Raw genomic sequence first — 23,365 nt, 5'->3', positions numbered from 1 at the left:
TCAGCCCACAATTCTACCCCAATCCCCCACATATCTGGAAAACTGGGTCTGAGGAATTTAAGCTCTTCTGGTTTCTAGCCTCAATTTACTTCTCAGTAGTAGTCAACAAAGTGAATTGGCAACACTGGTTCTAGGTATTCCCAGGAGTGAATTCAATTGATGAAATTCCTAGCCCTCGGGGACTTTCTATCCTTGTAGCCTTAGCTACCCCACCTCCCTTCACCATCTTTCTTCACCTGCTCCCCATTACCTGAACATACCTCTCCATTCCCATTCCCTTGCCTTTACATAGGACTGTGTCTTTTCCGCCACTAGAATGTACTACCTGAAGGCAGAAATGGGTTTCTGTCTCCTACTGGGTCTTGTTCAGTGGTCTGCACCGGGAACTCAATGAACACTGACTGAAGCAAGAAAGTTAGTTAGCAGGGAACAGCTTTGTGGGGCTCTTCCTGACCTTGTTAGCTTCATTTTCTATTTCCTAAGATCCCCGCTTCTTTCTGTGCCTCTGTCTGGGTCCTGCCAGCTGAGGCACTTGTGGTGATCTGTCAGTTTAGGATGATGCCCTGCATCAGAGTGCTGGTGATGGGGGAAGGACCCCAGCCTTTAGCTTGTCAGAAGGCAGACATTTTCTTTGAAGCTTGATAGAAGTGGCTAAGTCTTTTTTCCTTAATGATTTCTCCAGAATAGAAACTACATATAAATTTATTATGTACATATATGTATATTTATATTTAGTGTACATAGTATATATAGTTTCTACACACACAACATACACACACTTTGAAATATATTCTAACTAGTTGGGGATTCTTTTTATTTTTGTGAATGACAAGGATGTAGAGCAGAGAGAAAAAATAAAGCAGCAAGAGGACCTCCAAAGAGCTGAATGTCATCTAAGGAACTGCATCACATGTATATATGTGCACATGTATGCACACACATGCACAGGGGCACACAGGCCAGGGAGCCCACAGCATGCACTGCCACTAAAGTTGAGTCACAACATAGGTCTCATGAGCATCATGTCCAGATGGCTTTGCTGGCATAGTCAGACACAACCTGCTCAGAACACACAGATTGCGCAGGTTGTGTCTCCTTCACAGCAGAAGTCATGACCAGCACGGTTTCCTACTATCTGTAGCCATGCATACTGCAATCTGCCAGAGGGGGAGAAAGGGAAGCAGTTCACAGACATCATTATTACTTGCTCAGCAATGTGGAGCCCTCCTCTAAACTGGCTTTCTCGTCTGCCAAACATGGCAGCCAAGATAGCTCCTGCCCTGAGACTGAATCAAGGAAGTGAAGAATTTAAGAAAAAAAGTTAAAATCCTCCTAGACAGCAAGACCCACAGTGTTCTGGGGCTATATCTAATTAACTTAGAGCCTCTGATGTCATCAGCTTCCAAGACTGGCATGGTGCATTTGCAAACACGTTCCAGGAGAGTCAACATGATCTGGTGTTGACACAGGCCCATAACTGTCAGAGGCAGTAATTTTCAATTTATGGATGCCATAAAGCTTTGGCAATATGATTGCTACAATGCATGGTGTGTTTTTGACAATAAGCAGGAGGTGGGGAGTTGGGAGTACTGGCTCCACATTTGGCCATGGACATGGGCTCATGAGGGCAAATCTGTAGTGACTTCTGCTATTGCAAAGGAACTGCAATAGTAGTTCTGACAATGAACTCAAGAATATTACGTGATTCTCTACTAGCAAACTCTAGACTTCTGCATCAGACCAAAGGTCATTATTTATTCAAAAAGCATTGATTACCACATATCATGGGCCAGGCAAGTAGTGCAGAATCAGCACAAAGGAAACACAAGAAATGGAGTGTAAGTTTACCTCCAGAGGACTCAATAAATGTTAGGTCTCCTTGATTCCAAGAACCCTCATAGAGGAACAATGAAGGGAGGGAAAAATAAGGAGGGATAATGAATCCAGCTGTCATCAGCCTTTGCTCCTATCACCTCAGGACTGGAGTGTTCACAGATGCAGGTTTGGGATTGATTCATGTGGGCTGCAACAGAAAAAGTAATTCCTTCATCGTCTGAGGCCCAAAGACAATAATGGGCCTGATTTTTTTTTTTTTTTTTTTTACAAATAGTTTATTGTCAAATTAGTTTCCACATAACACTCAGTGCTCATCCCCACAAGTGTCCTCCTCCATACCCATCCCCCTTCCCCCCCACATCCATCAGTCCTCAGTTTTTGTCAGCATTCAAGAGTCTCTCATGGTTTGCCTCTCTCCCTTTCCCCCACCATTTCCGCCCTTCTTCTCCCCCTTGTTCCTCAGTTAAGTTCCTCCTAATCCTCCTATACGTGCAAACGTATGATATTTGTCCTTCTCTGCCTGACTTATTTCGCTCAGCAAAACACCCTCAAGATCCATCCAATGTTGCTACACATGGCCAGATTTCATTGTTTCTCATTGCCATGTAGTATTCCATGGTATAGATAAACCACATCTTCTTGATCCATTCATCTGTTGATGGACACTTAGACTCTTTCCATGTTTTAGCTATTGTTGAGAGTGCTGCTATGAACATTGGGGTACATGTGCTCCTATGCATCAGCATTTCTGTATCCCTTGGGTAAATTCCTAGCAGTGCTATTGCCGGGTCATAGGGGAGTTCTATTGTTAGTTTCCTTAGGAACCTCCATACTGTTTTCCAGAGGGGCTGTACCAGTTTACATTCCCACCAACAGTGTAGGAGGGTGCCCGTTTCTCCACATCCTCGCCAGCATCTAGAGTTCTCTGATTTGCTCATTTTAGCCACTCTGACTGGCGTCTGACAGGCGTCCCTGATGAGGAGGGATGCTGAGCATCGTTTCATGTGTCTGTTGGCCATCTGGATGCTCTCTTTGGAGAAGTGTCTGTTCATATCTTCTGATAATGGGCCTGATTATTGACCAAAATAAAATATAACCAAAAATATTCATCATTTATTGTCACTGATAGACCAAGGCCAACACTTGGAGGTCCTCAGAGGCTAGGGTTTGAAAGCCCAGGCAATGTGATTCCAAGCTGGTATAGAAGAGTATCTCTGTTTTTTGCATGCATGTATGCATGTGCACATGTGTGCATATTCCTATGGGACAGTCTGAATCTCTCCAAATAGATCTCTATGGTTCTCCAAAGCAGAGGTAGCCATGTCATTGAGACCTATGCAATCAGCAAACACTTTCTAAACACCTAAAGGGTGCCAAGCTGAAACAGAGGGGCTAAAGGGCAAACTGTGTGGCTCTCAGAAGTTAGTGTACATCTGCTTAAGAATAGAGAGGAGAGAACTTACTTAGATTCATATTCAGACACTCATTTTCAGGCTATTCCAAGCAGGAAAGGCTTTTATCTTTAACAAAAAAAAGAACAAGAATAAATGTTACCACTATCTATCAGAATGGCTAAAATCCAAAACAATGGCAATACCAAGTGCTGCCGAGGCAGTGGAGCAGCAGGAATTCTCATAAACTGCTTGTAGGAGTGCAAAATGGTACAGCCACTCTGGAAGATGGTTTCTTATAAAATTAACCATACTCTTACTATACATTCTGGCAATCATGCTCCCTGATATTTACCCAGAGGAGTCGAAAATTTATGTCCACACAAAAACCTGCCCACTGATGTTTTTAAGGCAGCTTTATTCATAATTGCCAAAATGCAGAAGCAACCAAGATGTCCTTCAGTAGATGAATGGATAAATAAACTGTGGTACATCCAGGCAAGAGAAATATTATTTAGCAGTAAAAGGAAATGAGCTATCAAGACATAAAAATGGCATGGAAGAAACTTAAACTCATATTACTAAGTGAAAGAAGCCAATCTGAAAAGGCTACATGTTATATGATTCCAACTATATGACATTCTGTAAAAGGTAAAATTATGGGGGCGGTAAAAAGATCATTGGCTGCCAAGGTCTAAGGGGAAGGGATGGATGAATATGTGGAGCACAAGAGATTTTTAGAGCAGTGAAATTATTTTGTATAACACTATAATGGTGGATACATGTCTTTTTCATTTGTCAAAAGCCATAGAAGGTACAATACCTTCTAATGTAATGTATCTTCTAATTCTAATGTAAACTACAGGCTTTGACTGATAACAGTATGTCAGTGTTGGTTCGATGACTGTAACAAATGTACCATTCTGCTGGGAGATGTTTATGGTGGGGAAGGTTGGCAATGGGCAGGGAAGGGAGTATATAGAGAACTCTCTATACTTTCTATTCAATTTTGCTCAATTTTTGTGAAGCTAAAACTCTAAAGAATAAAGCCACAAACAAATGAATAAATAACAGAAAATGGCATTCCAGTCTGTGGAAGAAAGGAGTGGATATGACGGCTGTTTCTCAGCTAAAGCCCTCAGCAGATTTCTTGGGTTCTTTTTGACATGGAAATATTGCACATTTTTAAAGTTTTTTTATTTTGAGAGAGAGAGAGAGAGCAAGTGAGCATGAGCAGGGAGGAGTAGGGAGAGAGGGAGAGAGAAAATCTCAAGCAGGTTCCGTGCTGTCAGCACAGAGCCTGATCCGTGGCTTGAACCTACAAACTGTGAGATCATGACCTGAGCTGAAATCACGAGTCGAACGCTTAACTAACTGAGCCACCCAGGCACCCTAGAAATATTCCGTATGTACACAGCCATATTTAAAACTGGGACAGTGGCTCCAATGAACTTATATTCAGCCCTAGGAGTTTGGGCCACTGCTTCCAACCCAGTAGCCAGATGAAATCTACACAGGGGAACTGATGCAGACAAGAGCTCCCCATGTTCCACTGCCACGAAGCCTTATGTCGAAGAGTAAGAATGCTTTTGACGCCTGGGTAGCTCAGTCAGTTAGATGTTGGACTCTTGATTTTGCTTCAGGTCATGATCTCACCGTCCTGAGATTGAGCCCTGTGTCGGGCTCCGTACTGAGTGTAGAGTCTGCTTGGGATTCTCTCTCTCCCTTTCCCCTCCCCTGCTTATGCTTACACTCCTGCTCTCTCTCAAAATAAATAAATAAACATTTTTTAAAAATTTTAGAAAAGAGAGTAAGAATGGTTGAGCAGGCACAGTAACATGGCTGTGATATAGTAAGTGAAAAAAAAGTACTATGCAAAAGAGCGTAAATGGGATGGTCCCAATTCTATTTGATCTTAGACAAAAGACATACCAGTTGTTAACAGTAGTTGTCTCAGGATGACAAGCTAATGTGTGATTTTTATGTTCTGCTTTATGCATCTGTACATTCTAAATTTTCTGTAATAGAGATGTATTATTTTTAAATCAAAGACATAAGAGAATGATCATCCATCAACAGAGTTGCCATTGAAGGTCTGGGTTTATCAAGTTGAAAAATGACCAGCTGGTAAACCTCCCTAACATCTGACGCAGAGTGAGCTTCTGAAGAAGGACTGAAGAAGGACATTTGGGTTAAAATTAAAACTGTGCACATGATAAAACCATATGTGTTGTTTTTAAGTCAACCACTTGGGCCCTAGCAGTAAGGATCTGTTCAGTTCTTGTCCACTCCCAGGAGAAGAGAATCAAAAGAGAACAAGTATTTGAACATGGCAGGTTTTCCCATCAAGGCTCAACCTCTTCATGCATGGAAAGCAAAGGCTCTTTCCAAAGCTGTAAAGGGCAAGCATGATAGTGTCTGAAGCCCTAAAACAGATATAAATAAGACAACTAGAGTCATGGGCCTGAGGGTTCACATCTTAATAGGTTGTGAGTAGGGAGGTGGGAGGAGGAGACAGAAATTAAATAAACCTGAACCACAGCCAGGAATCAAACCCAACACCTTTTACTTGATGTGATGGCTCTTCCAGGAGCCTGTTAACACCTCATAACTTCACTGACACCCACAAAAGAGACCCTTCCACAGCGGGAACAGAGGACAATCCACACACCCAGAAATGATCACAGTTTCTGGAGCAGAACAGACAATTCTTCCCAGAAAGGCTCAGCAGTGAAGAAGTAAAAGAATATAGGGACATTTTTTAAATGTCCCTCAACATTCCTGGGTGTGATTTGTTCATTCAAATCCTGGGAATGCACATTTTTGTATTTCAGTGAAGGGCTCCTGTTTGATGTGTGAGATAGTGGGCATCAAAATCCCATCTAGGAAGCTAGATGAGAACCTGAGGAGGGGCCTGGAAGTCCTACCAAAGGCTGTTGGGCCACTGAGGTGCTGTCACCTTGGGTACCTTTAACATGATAGGAAACATACTGAATCAAGGTCACTGCAGAGGTCAGGGGCTCAGCTGAAGATCAAATCTGCAAAGTCAAGCAGGTGTCGTTCCAAATATCCTGGGTCTTACAAAAAAATTAGAGCTGAAAAATTCTCAGAAATCTTACGAATTGACAGATATCTCATTAGAGGTTAGAGAAGTAGGAATAGGACTAAGTATGTGTTATTAAACATTAAATGGCCTTTCTAGATTCTTCTGGTGTATGAAAAACATTGATATTCACATCTCCTTTATCTTTCACAACAAAGCTATATGATAAGTAATATTGTCACTACCATTTTATATGAAGAAACTGAGCCTCAGGGAAAATGCCTTGCCCAAGATGGTAAGCTAGTAAATAAAAGAGCTGGGATTTGACCCCAGATCTTCTCACTCAGCACTCTGTCTACACTGCCTACCCTAGGGCAGCTGGCAGAGTACTACAGAGGAACTTCCAAGCAGGACCTGGAATGGGAGCCTGGTCGATCTGAGAGCCTTTCCAGGACAGGGATCATGTACTATTTACTTCTGTCTCAGGGTTGGTGTATGGAAGACTGTCATCACATATGGATGGTGATGGAGGAAGAGGAGTCAGGAAGATTTGAGGCACCCAGTGGGACCCAGTGCCAGCTCAGAGACCGATGGTTTGGGGCAATTCAATGTCTCATGATGGGTTCCATTAGAAGGGAGAGCAATGAAACTTCTTAGAGCATCTCCAAAATAGATGTGGTATAGTGACTACAGCTCTGGGCATCTGTGAACCTCCCTCACTGATCTCTGCAGACTTTCAGAAACAATTTTTGGGCCACTTCTAAGGTTCAATCTTTCAGCTACTGAAGATGAAGCAGGTGACATTTAAATTATTTTTGTGTTTAAAGATAAGATCATACCTGTTTTTGAACTTATCAATCTAGAGTGGATATCTTTCTAAGTCACTAAATATATAGATCTATATCACCATAGTTAATAGTTGTATCGTTCTCCACACGTACAAGAAAGAACACAATAATTTATTTAACCGACACTCCATTGATGGTCATTTATGTTACTTCCCATTTTTTGCTACTATAACCATGCTGCTGTGAACATCCTTGCAAAGACAGTTTCTGAACTTTAAATAAAGAGGATTGGAAAAAGAGAAAAGAGAAAGAGAAAGAGAAAAGGTGATTTTCAGCCTGAAGAGGAAGATTATGTGCTTCATGGCACATCTGGAATTTGAGCTGACTTAGTGGTCAGATAGAAATTATGAGGTAAGGATGGGGGAAAAGGCAATCCAAGTAGTCGACTGACCTAGAGCAAAGGCAGAGAGCTGGAAAAGCATGGGGTGTGCATGGAGAAAGAGAATATTGTACAATGAGATTACAGCACAGAATGGATGAAACAGAGGGGCTGGAAATAAGATTCCTAGGTAGGTTTGGACAAGACTGGGGAGGGCATCAACATGAACAATGGTTTCATATTGACCCATTCATGTTAGATATCCTTCTAGGCCTTAGTGCTCAATGGGTAACTCAAAGTCAATTCTCCTGTTAATGGTAATAAAGGAAAAAGAATGCCCTTGATTCCAGACTGAAACATTGGAAAAGAAATTCACAGAATCAGAAGTTCAGTGAAATATGCATGAAATCACTTAACATGCAGTAACTGTTCAACAAGAGATAATTATTAGTATGCACAACCACAAGAGGTCATTTTGAAATTCTAGGATTCTGCAGTTAGGAACTTCGCTTTTGTCATGTTGACTTTGCTCTCTTTGCATTTGTGTTTTTAGTTCCCAATAAAGTTGCATGGGGAGAAGCAAGCTTGATTCAAGGAGAGAAAAGGAGAAAACCCACACATCCAGGAAGCTACTGGAACTAGTTTTCAGATTGCTCTTTCTCTTTAGTATTCAAATCCCTACTATCTGATCATCAAATTCATTGCAGTGTAAACGGGCCTATGATTTTTTTTCTGTGTTTGGAGTTTATATTAGAAATTAAGATTTACTGCACCTGCAGACCATTTTTAGCCTTTTTATGAAAAAAGTGGAGGCAATAGAGACCCACTTGTCCAATGTGTCATTTTAAACACGGTGGGCAAAGCGGAGGGTGGCAGCTTTATTTATCACCACACGCTCGCTGGAGTGCTGGTAAATGGAATTGCTTGCTCTGCCAAGCACACAGGGAATAAGCACAGCAGTGAGGCTGGGTTTTTACAGCAGCTCTGTGATCTTGAATTATGAAAGGATTAGACAAGGTTTGAAAGAAGGGAGGCTCTGTTGTTTTTCTTCCCTCCTTTGTGAAGATTTGAGGGTGAGGAAAAGCCTAGAATAAAGACAATAAAAAAGTCCGCCAGATCATGCTCGTTGGAAAATGGGTTGGGAGAGTTCTGATTTATTCCCTCTGATTATTTGCCAAGTCAGAAATCATGATGCAAATAATGACTTCTCTCTCTGGAGTCAGGAATTCATTAGTGTGAGACCTAAAGTCCTGCTGGGGCCCTGAAGCACTTGCTTTCACAGCCAACCTTAAGGGCCACACAGTATTCCATTCCATGAATTTGAGAGTTGAAGCCCGTGTCTGTTTAATGACATTACTAATAAGTGAACTGTATTTTTTGGAGATGCTTATCTTTTCTTTTTGCCACTAAACTGTGTCAAATCCCACTGACCTGCGAGCTGATAGCATTTTGATATTTTCCTCATTTAAAGATGTTATAGATGCCAATAGTACCATTTCTACACCAATCCTTTACTTCTCTCTGCCTGCCTAACCTTTAGAGCACTCCCTCAGGTCCTCTCTGGTCTTCCCATTATCCTTGGGTGCCACTGTAAGGTGTGGCTGACAGAAGCCATCTTCTTGGAAACCTTATTCAAAAGCCTCAGTGTAATGGGAAGTTCTCCTTGCAGATCCAACCTTAGCTTACCTCGCCATCCTCATTGGCAGCCACCAAACTCCTTGAACAAGTCATGCTCTCCCTTATCTCTGGGGCTTTGCAAAGACTGGTCCCTTGGGAAGAAACACCCACTTGTTAAGGCCAGCAAGGGCTGTCATAACCAAATACCATAGACTGGGCGGTTTAAACAGACATTTATATCTCACACTTCTGGAGTCTGGAAGTTCAAGATCAGGGTGCCAGCATGGTCAAGTTCTGATAAGGACTCTTTTCTTGGCTTGCAGATGGCTGCCTTCTCACTATGTCCTCACAAGGTGGAGAGAAATCTCTTTCTCTTCCTCATAAGGAAGCCAATCCCACCAGGAGGGCTCTATCCTCATTACCTCATCCAACTCTACCTCCCAAAGGCCCCATCCCCAAATACCTTCACATTAGGAGTTAGGGCTTCAATTTATGAATTTTGCAGGGACACAAACATTCAGTTCATAACACCATTCCACGATCAAATAGGCTTTGCTTCAGGACTTGACTTAAATGTTACCTCTGCTGGGAGTATTGCCCAAAATGCCCAAGGCTATGTTCTCTTACAGCATCCTATGTTTATCATGGTACTTATCATACTGTGATGTAATTGTTGGCATACCTGTATGTCTTTTCCTGCCAGGCTGAACTCCTTGAGGGCAAGAACTGAGTATTATTCCCTGATGGATCCCTACTACTCAACATAATACCATGGATATAGTAAGCATTTTAATGCCTGTTGCCTGACTCCATCAGTCAGGATCACCCTAATTGTTTCAAACAATAAAATTTAAGATAAAGAAGTGTATTCCTCATATACATAACAGTCCAGTGCAGTCGTCTGGCAAGAAGCATTCCATGGGGTGATTTAGGAACTCAGGCTACTTCCTCCCTGTGGCTCCACCATCCCCTAAGGCTTTAGAGTGCTATTCCAGTCAGCAGATGGGAAAGAAAGGATGGAAACAACATACTTCTTGCCTAATCACTTCTGCCTGGAAGTGACATGCTTCTCTTCCAATCACATCCCATTGGCAAGAAGTGGCTCCAGCCATATACAAAAGGTGAGAAACAGGGGGAGCAGGCTGATAAATATGGTCTCTGATGAGCAGCTGCTTCCCAATAATCACTTCTTATTATGGAATGAATGAATGAATGAATGAACAAATGAATGAATGATATCAAAGATACAGTTCAGTGGAAAGAACACATGAATGTTGGGACCAAGAGGCAATATGTTAAATCATCCAACACCCTGATTTTATAGGAGAAGCAAGAGATCCAGAGGAAATGACTGGCCCCAAACTGCTTAGTGAAAGACCTGGGGGGGGCGCCTGGGTGGCTTAGTCGGTTAAGCGTCTGACTTTCACTTAGGTCATGATCTTGCGGTTCGTGGGTTCGAGCCCCGCGTCGGGCTCTGTGCTGACTGCCAGCTCAGAGCCTGGAGCCTGTTTCAGTCTGTGACTCCCTCTCTCTCTGACCCTCCCCTGCTCATGCTGTCTCTCTCTCTCTCTCTCTCTCTCCTAGAAGTAAATAAACATTAAAAAAAAAAAAAAAGAAAGACCTGGGGTTTGAATTCAGGTAACCTTGGTTCCTGCCCTAGTTTATTGAATGGAAAAGCCACTCTCACCCACCCGCCTCCACACCTCTCTGAACTTCAGCTTTGTCATCTGTAAAATAGTATTGTGCTAAATGCTCCCTAAGATTCATCCCAGAAAAGGGGCCACAACCAAGATCCTGAAGGTTTGTTCTGAGAATGGTACAGTTCAGGTCCCTGGAATCACACTTGACAGCCAAGAAATAAAAATCTGATCTGTCGATTGGTTGTTTTACTGCATATTCTCTGTTGATCAGAAATCATTCTTCAATGAAATGAACTACACTGTGAAGGTATTTAGAATTGGGGTGACAGAACACTATCCTCATACCTTTATTCATCCATAATTAGCCTGGGTTTGCACCTGAGGTCAGTGAGCATGGCCTGAATGCCTGTGCCATTCCTCAGGCAGAACCTAAGACCATCACACAGTGAGATTGAGAGTGAGACTGTTTCTCAGTTATTTGAGATGAGAATTTGATATCTGATGGTATTCGGATTCTTAACAGCAAATGTGTTCTTTCTTTGTAAACATTTCTTACCATGCATTTCATGCTATTCAGATGTGCTCTAAATCTCATATTTTAAGACAACTGGGTAGAAAAGATAAAAGAGGACTGAAAAGCATGCCAACTTCATTAGGAGACTATTTTATGAAATAAAAATAATAAACTTGAATGACAGAAATTTTCAAAATGAAGTTCAAATGGGGATAAACAAACTTAACGAGTCATTTTTGAGAGGTTACTGTGAAACTTCTAATGTTTCTTAGTCCCCAGACTTTCTTTTAGCTATAATGACTTTCTAGACTCTTATTTAGCTAAATGACTTAGGCTTAAAATTCTCAAAGTGCAAATCAGTAAGAGGGTGTCCTAGAATTCTTACAAGTTTTATTTCCGTTTAGAGCATTACATTGCCTCAGGGGAAAATAAAAGGCATCCCCAAAGTTCTGAAAGCTTTGTATTCCCATGCATATGACTCAATAAACATGATCACAGCCTCCTTTATACCTCCCAAACTCCAGGTCTTCTCACTGTGAAAGCCTGTTCTGACTTATATGCCTTACCTCCTGTCTTATTCCCCTCCATATATCCCTTGGGAAGAATATCCAGTTCCTGAGGTTGGCAAAAGGGTAGCACAGAAATGATGCTGCGTTGAGAGTTACTGACAAAGCACTTCCTAGGCTCAACTTCGAGAGGAGGCCTCCCCACGCTGCCCCAGCCCCGGCACTGCCGTTTCATACAATGTACCTTCCACCCCAAATCTGGAGCACGGATCTATAGAGAAGAAAGGGAAAAGCAAGCTGTCTAAAGAGTCTTAATTCTTCTTCATGGAATAAAGCAACATGTTACTGTGGCTTTTGACCTCCAGGGGTTGGATTAGATGATTTTCCACACGGTTTATTGTGAAGGGTTTTATTGTGCATTCACCTCACGGATCCCCCGCAACAATTTAATTGCCATAAAAATAGCTAACATATGTGGCAGGTTTTAAAAATGTCCATCCGCCAAATGGATTTGCTTTCCGTGGGGCCACCCACCGCTGGCAGCTTTTCCTCCACAAACTTCACTAAGGTTCTAAGCAACAGGGTTAGAGTCACCCTGAGGAGCTGTAATGAATGTAGCTCTCAGGAGAGAGGAGACAGACTCCCTGCCCCTACGACCCTCAGAGACATGTGTTGGTTGTCATTTGTCTTTTTCTATGTTGGTGGGAGTTTTGTTTGCTTGTGTTTCTTCTTTGGGAGGTGAGTTTTTAAGAACATTTTGGGAAGGTGAGTAGGGGGATGGGCTAAATGGGTGATGGGTATTAAAGAGGGCACTTGTGGGGATGAGCACTGGGTGTTGTATGTAAGTGATGAATCACTGGATTCTACTCCAGAAACCAATACTACACTGTATGTTAACTAACTTAAATTTAAATAAATATTTTTTAAAGAAGAATATTTTCTGAGGAACATCAAAAGTTTGTATAGTCCTTGATTCCAGGAACACAGAATGATCTAATAGGGCCCATGGTCACTGTCTCAGTGGGCTAGCCCATCATATTCTCCCAAGCGTTCTCATTTGTATGCCAGCAACATTACTAACCTATCTGTTAAAAACATAAAGTGGGGCGCCTGGGTGGCTTAGTTGGTTAAGCGTCCGACTTTCGCTTAGGTCATGATCTCACGATTCGTGGGTTCGAGCCCTGCGTCGGGCTCTGTGCTGACTGCCAGCTCAGAGCCTGGAGCCTGTTTCAGAGTCTGTGACTCCCTCTCTCTCTGACCCTCCCCTGCTCACGCTGTCTCTCTCTCTCCTAGAAATAAATAAAACATTAAAAAAAAAACATAGATAAAGAAATTTACCATAATCTGCTAGAAGCAATGCAATAATTTCCTTGGTAGGAAGCCACTGTCTTTACAGCCCATTAGCTACTAACAACAATACTAAAAAAATAAATAAATTAAAATTAAAACTAAAAAAAAACATGGATGCGTGGCTCCTGGGTGGCTCAGTCAGTTGAGCATCCAACTCTTGATTTTGGTTCAGGTCATGATCTCACAGTTCCTGAGATCCATTCTGTCAGCACAGAGCCTGCTAGGGATTGTCCTTCTCCCTCCGCCCTTCCCCGGCTCATGTGCATGTGTGCACTTGCATGTGCATGCGTGTGTGTGCGCATGCACGCGCGCTTTCTCTCTCAAAATAAATAAACTTAGAAAAAAAAACATGGATGCGTTTCTCTTTACATAACAGATGCTACTTCTCAGAGTGAGGCTGCCTTCTGAGAAATCCTCCTAGTTAATTAATGTCTCCTTCACAGACCCAATAACTAAGTGTAATTTCTCCCTTGACCTGTCTTGTGACTTGCCATAGTGTCTGCTACTTATTACTGGGCAATCCAAAAGACAGCCTCATAGAAGTACCAGAACAAGCCTGTTAACAGCAGTTCCCCATTCTTCCTCAGTAGCGGTACTCCCTTCAGTTGCCGATGACCCAGCCTGAAGAGGACACTGCCCATCAGAAGAATGCCATTATATGCCCCTGGGTGCCAGCAAGATTTCCTCAGCTCCAGGTATGAGAAGAAAGTTGGGGGAAGGTCAAATAAACCCTCTTCCTGTCCTGTGCCCTCAGACCCTCACCTTAACACCTGTTTCAGGAGTCTCCATCCAGGCCCTGGGAAGTGTCTCTTGGGCAATTCCATCAGCTTCTGATCTCAAAATTAATCCAAAGGGCCACAGAGGATCCTTCCTTTCTTTACCCTCCTGGTCCAACAGGCTTTTTTTTTTTTTTTTTTTTAATCCCCTCCTCTTTTCCCTGTAGAAAGAGCATCAGAGAGAGGAACATTGATTCAGGAGCTAGTAGCAGAATTCATCTAGTGGAGACTCATGTTTTGTGTACCAAAACATTTGGGGGATAAGCCACTGTAGCAGATGGGCTACAGGAGATGGTCTATAGGAGATGGGCTGAATGAGAGAAGAAGGTTTATAAAGCGAGAATTTTTGAGTTTCTAGGAGCAGTGCTGGAGGGAGATAGGACCTGGGAAAGGGGAGAAGCTGGAATAAATGAGAAGAGGTGATGTGAAGGGATGACCCAGGAAGAGAGCAGGGGGTCTGTAATTCAAGAGAAGAGAAGGTGAGTGAGAAATTCCTAGTGTAGGATATGACAGATGGACTTTTCAGAATAGGAATAGCTAATCTTTTCAGTATAAAGTTGTTTATTCTGCCATGGACACCAGTCTTATATTAAAAGGAGCTGAATTAAATTCATTCAATGAAACAAACTGTAAGTTTAAAAAAATGAAGATCATTACTAATTAATGAAGATCATTTTAATTAGTTCAATATATCAAAATATATCACATACACAGGCACCAAAATAAGCTGAAATTATTTTTTTATACACAGCTACATATTGTACCTGGGATAAGAAATAGGGTTTTACTGCTTCTCTTTAACACAATCATTCTCACTTACATCTCCCTCGTCAATGTTACTCTTACTCGGTACCTAGTGGGAACGGTCCTTGGGGGAGGGGAAAGAAAATGAGTGTCGTTCATATTTGTATAGATATGCGATGAAAAGTAATAAATCAAAAATTTAGTGGAAGTGAAAAATCTGAGTATGAAACCTTGGGGGTGGGGTAGCCAGTTAAAATACAGAATACCCAGTTAAATTTGAACTTCAGATAAACAGGTGACTTTTCAATATATGTCCCAAATACGCTTCTCCTTATACTAGATATCCCACAGTTTTATTTGCAAAAGCTGGCAAACCTAGAGTAGGGGGGTGCTAGAATATGTTAGCAGGAAAAACCATTTTACACCATTTTAAACGGCATAGAAGAGTATTATTTGGGTACGGTGAACATCTGGGTTAAATAATATTGTAGTTTCAAAGGTACTGTATTTAGAATCAGGCTCAAAGCCCTTCACTATGAAACACATAATCTGAATATATCCTTGCAACATCAACACCAGCCATGAGATCATCAAGGAGTTCTTAACACCACTGTCTTACTGATTGTCTAAAAAAACAGCTATTTTATCTTTCAAGGGAATTGTTACTTAGACCCTTAAGCTTAAAGAAAAACTAATTACTAGAGAGGCAAGTAATAGCCTCTCCTTTGACTTCCTACCTATAAGATCAACAGAATGAAATGCAGCCTGGGGACCCTTACCTACCAAAGACTGCAGTTCTCAACTAGACCAGCTGAGTCACCAAATAATCAAGTTGGAAGCCCTCTCCCCACTCTCCTACTACCTGGCCTTATCAGGCAACAATAATCATACTCTAAAAATGTCCAAATTTTGTTTTAAAAAAGAACTAAGCCATCCACAGAGGCAAAGTGAAACAATAAGAAATATTTTCCAATTAAAAAAAGGTTATTACAAAAGTGCTTAATAAAATACAAGGCAAATGCATTTAAAGTCATGGTTTAAAGTGAAATGTGGGGAACCTGTTTCATTTTTATTAAAGCTGGATTTATTGCTTTGGTTTATTGGTTTATGTTCCCAGAATTTAATTTAGTCTCTAGATGATTTGCCCAAAGGAAAGCAGATGGGTCAGCTGGGCGTTAAGACTATACTAGCCAAGGGGTTGTGATATAGGTACTAACTTTGGCTCCCATCAGCCACCCCCAAACAAACAAAAAACATTCCAAAAAAATCTTTCCAACTCACTCTCAACTTAATCCCTATGCTTTTTTACCTTTGCATTAGAACCTTACCTTTCTCTCTCTCATATCTGCAAACTTAAATCCTACCCATCCTTTAAGGTTCCTTCATGGCATCACCCCCTTCCCCAGCCTGTCAGCCCTTAGTGGGGGCTGCACTGCCCTTGGGGAGTATTTTGAGTATCTGTGGGGATGTTTTTTTCTGGTGTTTCCATGGCATAAAGATATATCTATCTATCTATCTATATAGATATATATGTATATATATGTGTGTGTATATATATATATATATATATATATATATACTGTTTTATAGAAACAATTTTTCTTTTATTTCTTCTTCATATTACAGCAGGAACATTATGTTGATAATGTTGATTTAAAAATTAGATATATAAGGAAAAAGTAAAGGGCCAAGAGTAGCCATGACACTTCACTTCTGAAAAAGAAAAGTACAGAGCAGATATTTGCCCAACCATATTTGGATTTATGATGGAGCTATAGAGATTACGACAATGTTGCGTCAGTCCAAAACTTGATAAACTGACAATGGAATAGCATAGAGAGCCCTTCAATGGGCCTATATACGTATGGAACTTTGTATATTATAGAGAAGGCATGTCAAATTAAGGTAAACTGAGAGACTGTTCAATTAATGGAACTGAAACATAAAGGTTATCCATTTGGGGAAAAATTTGAGTCTCTACCTCACATCATATACCAAAAATCACTTCCAGATGCATTAAAAATTTAAATAAAGGAAGAAAACTTTAAAAAATATATGTGAATAGAAGGCATCTAGATGATTCAGTCAGTTAAATGTCTGACTTTGGCTCAGGTCATAATCTCACAGTTTGTGGGTTTGAGCCCCACATTAGTCTTTGCGTTGACTGTGTGGCGCTTGCTTTGGATTCTCTCTCCCTCGCTCTCTGCCCCTCCCCTACTTGAGCCTTTTCTCTCTCACAAAATACATAAACTTCAAAAAAATAAAAAAAATATATGTGGGTATAATTTAGCCATGAAATAAAGAAGTTTTTAAAAGAAGACATAAAAAGTATTGATTATAAAAGATTAGTCAATTTGACTACATTAAACTTAAGTACTGTATCTTAAAAAAATTTTTTTTGATGTTTTTTTGATGATTTTTTTGACAGAGAGAAACAGAGTGTGATTGGGGAGGAGCAGAGAAAGAGGGAGACACAGAATCTGAAGCAGGCTCCAGGCTCTGAGGTGTTAGAACAGTGCCTGATGCGGGCTCGAACTCACTGACTGTGAGAGTATGACTTAAACTGAATTCGGACGCTTAACCAACTGAGCCTAAGTATTTTATCTTAAAGAAAGTGAAAGTTACAAACTGGAAGAAGAGGCTTGCAACTCATATTACTGATAAAGAATTAGTATCTTGGGTATACAAAGAACTCCCAAAAATCATAAGAAAAACACTAATAAGCTAATAGAAAAATGAGCAAAAGGTAAGACTGGGCTTTCCACAAGATACACTATAAATGGCTAATAAATATGAATTCTGACAATATAAAGTATTAGAGATAATATGGATTTCTACAGTCTCTTATATGCTGCTGTGGGAATATAAATAAGACCAACTATTGTGGAAAACAGTTTGGCTTATGAACTAACATTAAATATCCAAATACTCTTAATGACACAACAATTCCACTTCTAGGCATATATAGAGAAGAAATCTTGGACAGGTACACCGAGGAGTATGTACCAAAATGTCACAGCAGCACTTTTCAAAATGGCAAATATTAAGAAACAACCCAAATGCCCATCAATAGGACAGTAAATGAATAAGCCATAGAATGTTCACACAATGGCACATAACGGAGTAGTCAAAACCAGTGAACCACAGTGACACATGCAACAATATGGATGAATCTTAGAATTATAACACTACAAAAAAGATATATGTGAATCCTTCTCATAAAGCTAAAATAAAAATGTGTTCAAAAAACTCATACAGATTCAATGAATCTGTATAACAATGGAAGGAAGACAACACCAAACATGGGATTTGGGTTTTGGTTAATCAGGATGAGAGAGACAGGAGGATGGTTTGGAAGATATCTCCAGAGTCGGATGTAGGTTAGGGTGAAGGTCCTACCTTTTATGTTGGGTGGTGGCATCACTGGTGGTTTTTACTTTATTAAAAATAGCTAAACAAGCAGAAGACTAGAAGAGGACCATGAATAGACCAATAACGGATATTGTATGGGTGATCAAGGATTATGACTGATCAGTTCATGCACAAAAGATTTTTTTTAAAGAATTAAAAATACAGTGTGTTTGGGTGGCTTAGTTGGTTGAGGGTCCAACTCTTGATTCCAGCTCAGGACATGATCTCACAGTTCTTGAGACTGAGCCCTGCATTGGGCTCTGTGCTAACAGCATGTAGCCTGCTTGGGATTCTCTCTCTCCCTCTCTCTCTCCTCCCCCCACCCTCCCTCCCACATATGTGCTTTCTCTCTCTCTCTCTCAAGATAAAAAATAAACTTTAAAAAAAAATAAAAAGACGAATAAAGGGAAGGAAAGAAGGAAGAGAAATTATGTGTATAGGATGCTATTTATCATATACAAATTTCACTTCAAAACAATAAAGAGGGCCTTGGAAAATATTTGTTATAAAAGGGAGAAGCAAGGTACCTAATAGATTTGTAAACTGCTGCCCTAGCCAAATGCTGTTTTTTTGTTTTTTTTTTTTACCATAATCTCTCAACCTCTATGTCATGTTGTACCACTCATAAGGCACTGTACATACTGTCTGGGTTGTAAATTTTTAATGTACTTATAGTATCTCTCCTAGACTGTAAGTTTCTTGAAGGTTCTGGATTCTCCACAATCCATAGAGCCTTGGGTAAAGTAAACACTCACTAACTTGTTGAATGAACAAATTATACTATTTAATTTGGTGCTTTAATTTCTTGGAGAACTAGGTTTAGTGAAGAACAACAGGTAACAGCCCCTCCACTTTCTGGAGTTTATCAGGCACTCTTAGGAATACAGCATCTGAAATGTCAGGAGAATGTCCACTCCTGGATGTAAATGTCCAACTTAAGAGTTTTGACCTATAGTTATTTAATCCTAAGATACTCTAATATGAATCCCAAGGAATCTCAATTATCTCCATTTATGTATAAAAATAGTTAAAATGTATTAAGTATCAACTACGGGTCAGATGCTTTGTATTATCTTGAACAAAGAGATTTTTTTGGTCCCTGTATTACCAATAAGGGAACTGCAACTTAGTGAGGTTAAGAATGTTTTCCATGGCTATACTGTTGGCCATGGCAGGACAGGGCTTTGACTTCAGATCGTTTGATGCTGAACTAGTAGCTTCTTTCAACTATGTTATGCCACCTGGGGACCTTGTCATGTCTTCATTCAAGGTTTTGTTTATTTATTCGTTGTTGTTTTTGTTGTTGTTTTTCAGGGTACTTTACAGATAAAAGGCAACGTCTGCAGGATTCCACTTGCTGAGGCTAGAGAAGAATAAAATCACTTCTATAGGCACAGAAAAGGCAAAGAACCCTTCTATGCACAGAAGTCCAGAGGTAAGAAAAGCATTTGATGTGCTTATAAATCAAAATAATGTTATTAAATTATTCAGTAGGAGAAAGTGATTAAATCAATGGAAGTTCTACATCATTCTCAACTTCTACTACCATATACAGCAACCATCCCTTTCGAAACCACTTGGAGTCTCAGTCCCAAGACTTTCCCTTACATTCAGGCAGCAAGAATCATTACAATGAATGACAACATCTTACACACGTGAGATAGAAATCTGAGGAAGCAAAGCCAGTGGGAGTTGTTTTGCACAAGGAGATCCCCAGAGTAAAATCCTTAATAAAGATGGGAGATAAAGTGCCTTGAAATCTTTGTAAGGGCCCCACGGCGAGATGAGGGGAAGTCATTTAGGAGACTTGTTGCAGATCCATGAGAGAGATGGTAGTGGCAGAAAGCAGGGCAGCAGTAGTGGAATTTGGCGAGAAATATACAGAGTTAATATATTTCAAAGGCAGACTGTCAGATCTGTATTTATTGGATATGAGGAGTGTGGGAGCAGGAGGCTTGAAGGAGAATCTGGGTTTCTAAGTTGGGTCTCCCAGTCCACCAGCACAGGCCCTGGGAGTGTGTTCCACAACTTTCTGCAGACAAAGCCTTAAAAAATAGTACTGTACTTTTGAGACAATTGAATGGCTGGTTGTCAAAGCCATCATGGATGGCTTTCTGGTAGAAAAAAGAAAACAGTTTGGAAGCTTTGCAGGCCAGAAAATGTGTTCAGAGGCTGATGACAACTTTCTTTTTAGAATATCATCTTCTGACCATGGGCTTCACAGACCTTTCCCATCCAATTTAAAAGCTCAAATGAAGTGATTTGGATACCAGCCCCAGCAGTGCATTCCACTGTGGGGAATATGTTTTTCAATGGCAGTATCACAATTGTGTCTACTCTACTAATTCCTTTTTATAAACCATGTTATTCTTTCCTGCCTAATATATTAGTTTGGATAATAACACCATAAACCTCAAAATAGAAACTATTTGATGAAAAGCAAGATACATTAAGAAGGAAACATATTAATTACTATATAAAATATTAACAGACATGGAATTACCAGAGAAAAAAGATGAAATCTTATTGAGGTTAAATTTCTGATCATAAATGTTCCCAAGTATGGATTCAGCATATAATCTTTTCCAAAAGTCTTAAAAGATTGAACAGATGCCCCTAAAGGTCAGTGAACTACATTGAAAATTTGGCAGTAATTTATTCTTTTCTTCCCTACTTTCAGATAAGAGGTGAGAGGTGGTAGAAAGAGGGTCAGTTCTATCATCATCAATAGATACAGAAGAACAAAAAATTCAAGCTGGACTCCAGAGGAAGCAAGGAATCGGAGCCTCTCAATCTGGCCATCCTGCAGAAAATGGTCTGGAATGGATGGGAAACAGAAATAATAACTTGGCAAATGGTTTTGCAGAAGGTTTTCCTTTATCAAGGAAAATGTTTAATCAGAGCTAATGTTGAAATGCTCCTAAACAATGTTTACTAAAAGGAAGTGGCTATTTTTACAGGATAAATAAGAAAAAATCATTTCCAATTACAGGTAAAGATAATGCCAATAGATGGGATTTGATCATCTCATGCTTTGGCAGGGAGAAACATAAGCTTATGAAGAACCAAACATCATGCTTTTAGCTCCTACACATTTCGCCTGAATGGAATTCTTCTATATGGTGAACATGCCACCCTTTATGCAGCAAAATCCAGCAAGTCCAACATCGTTTTCTCAAAGCCCAAATCCTTTCAATAAGGCACTAAATCATTTTATTGCAACCACCAAATGTTTTCTTATTGCTAGGAATGGTGTGATACACTTACTTTTTGATATATGCTCCAGTTTCTCAAGATTCTGTTGGAAAGAAAATGATCCTTTATGACATTTTATAATATTCCACCCCATTTATTGCTTTCCAGAATTTCTATCATTAATTAAAGGGCCTTCTTTCACTGTCACCCCTCCCCCAAAACTAATCTATTCCCCAACTGCTCATCGTAGACTAAATAAAAGTCAGTCTATCACAGCAGCAGTGATGGTCATGCCAATTTCACAGTGTGATTTGTGCACTCATATCATTTTGAAAATGACCCTGCCCTCCATCTGTCTCAGCTGAATGTCCTGCTTTTTTCCAGCCAGGCCTTGGGAACAGCAGCACATGAAATAAGGGGAGAAACATAGAACGGTGTCCCTTTTGCCCCATTAGCTGCCACACTCACAGACAGATACTGACACAAAGAGGGGACCCCAACTAATGCCTGAAGACATCCGAGAAATTTGGGGAAGAGCAGGCAGTCTATTTTTCATACATTTCCAAGAAACCATTTGAAGGTGAATGCTTTCATGATACAACTGAAACAGATGAAAGAGATAAAAGGCAATTTCCAATTTCCACGTCCTGTCATTTTACCCTCATTTACTAGAAAATTACCAAAGGTAACAGCTTAATACATAAGAATTTAAACTACATTAGGGTTTTTAAATATTGAGCCTTTTGGATAATAATTTTTTTCCCAAGAGGTAAGTGTCAATCAGGCAGCCATAAAGGAGAAGACACCTTATTCCTTGATTATTCAAGCACACTAGCTAGCATCCCTCAAACCACATACCTCCTTTGGTTGAAGACCAGAAAAGACTGCAGGCAAAGATGGGGTTTGAAGATGACTTTGCGTAGGGTTATACTGGTCTTCCTCAGCTGCTTTCTCTGTAAGTCTTGTGTGGCCCAGACCCCCCTCAATTCCTCTGAAATGGGTGGAGTTTGTCCTTTTGTCAGTACTCATGAAGTAGAAGGCTCCTCATCCAGTCCCATCTAGAAGAGCACGTTTGACAAATTTCTCAGCAAGGGAGAATAATGTCTAAGAATGGGTAGTCAGTTGCTTGATAGTACAGCATCCAGATGCCTTACTGAAATCTCTTTTTAGTTATAATGGGTGATTACAAACTACGCTGTCACCCACCAATCACTTCCTAACATCTGCTTACAGCTGCATTTCAGGCCAGGATGTTCATACTTTACTGCCCAAACCAAGGTGGCTGTTTGAATGGGAAAATAACAAGCAAAAAAACAACACACTAGTATTCTCTTAAAGCTAGGCCCTTAGCTAACAAACATACATTGAAGTAATTCAACATCACTCTTTCCTAATAACTTAGCTTTTGGATATCATGGTCCAGTTGTTTCTTTTCTCTTTCTACTACGCAGAATACAGGGTGATTCTTAAGCTTAGAAAAATATATGCAAATAGTCTATTAGAGTGCCCTATAATATGGTTGATGTTGGCACCAAAATTTATATATAGAGAAGACTTATGGGCTGTAATACTATTGAGGCAGATAAGAGATTTGCATTGAGGTCTTTAATTATATAGCAAAGACATGCTTTTACCTGGACTATGTTTATCTTGGACTGTACCAAGGCCAATGGAAATCTGAAAGACTGTGGAAGACTATGAAAGAAAACCCCCTTACCTCAGGCCACCAGCAGAGGCACTGCCTATGACATTCAAAAAATATAGCTAATTTTGGGGGGTAGGGGACAGGGGAGAATGGGTGATGGGCATGGAGGAGGGCACTTGTTGGGATGAGCACTGGGTGTCATATGGAAACCAACTTGACAATAAACTATTTAAAAAAATTATAGCTAATTTTCTTAAGAACTGCCACTACCTAACTGGGATAAGCCAGTTTTGTCTTCTGCTGTCTTGTCTACTTTAATTTTTGACTGATAAAATTGTGTTCACCTCCCACAAATTTTACAGTCTCCACATCAGTCTAAATTATGGGTATGTTTAGCAATAGCACTGCTAGGAATTTACCCAAGGGATACAGAAATGCTGATGCATAGGAGCACATGTACCCCAATGTTCATAGCAGCACTCTCCACAATAGCTAAAACATGGAAAGAGCCTAAGTGTCCATCAACAGAT

The 23,365-nt window shown here is 40.4% G+C and overlaps 1 long non-coding RNA gene across 1 annotated transcript; it reads right to left on the bottom strand.

Moving 5' to 3' along the window:
* Positions 1-1,854: 1,854 nt before the first annotated feature.
* Positions 1,855-13,984, bottom strand: LOC120222607. The gene is made up of 3 exons (XR_005526087.1): positions 13,827-13,984; positions 3,300-3,356; positions 1,855-2,023 (listed from the first exon to the last, which is right to left on the bottom strand). It is a non-coding gene; the product is annotated as an uncharacterized LOC120222607 (long non-coding RNA).
* Between the last annotated feature and the right edge of the window lie 9,381 nt (positions 13,985-23,365).

Source organism: Hyaena hyaena, unplaced genomic scaffold, assembly GCF_003009895.1.
Source record: "Hyaena hyaena isolate Hyena2069 unplaced genomic scaffold, ASM300989v1 scaffold_901, whole genome shotgun sequence".
NCBI classification, from domain to species: Eukaryota; Metazoa; Chordata; class Mammalia; order Carnivora; family Hyaenidae; genus Hyaena; species Hyaena hyaena.
Note: the sequence above shows the minus strand (reverse complement) of the source record. Positions and strands in the feature narration are given on the sequence as shown.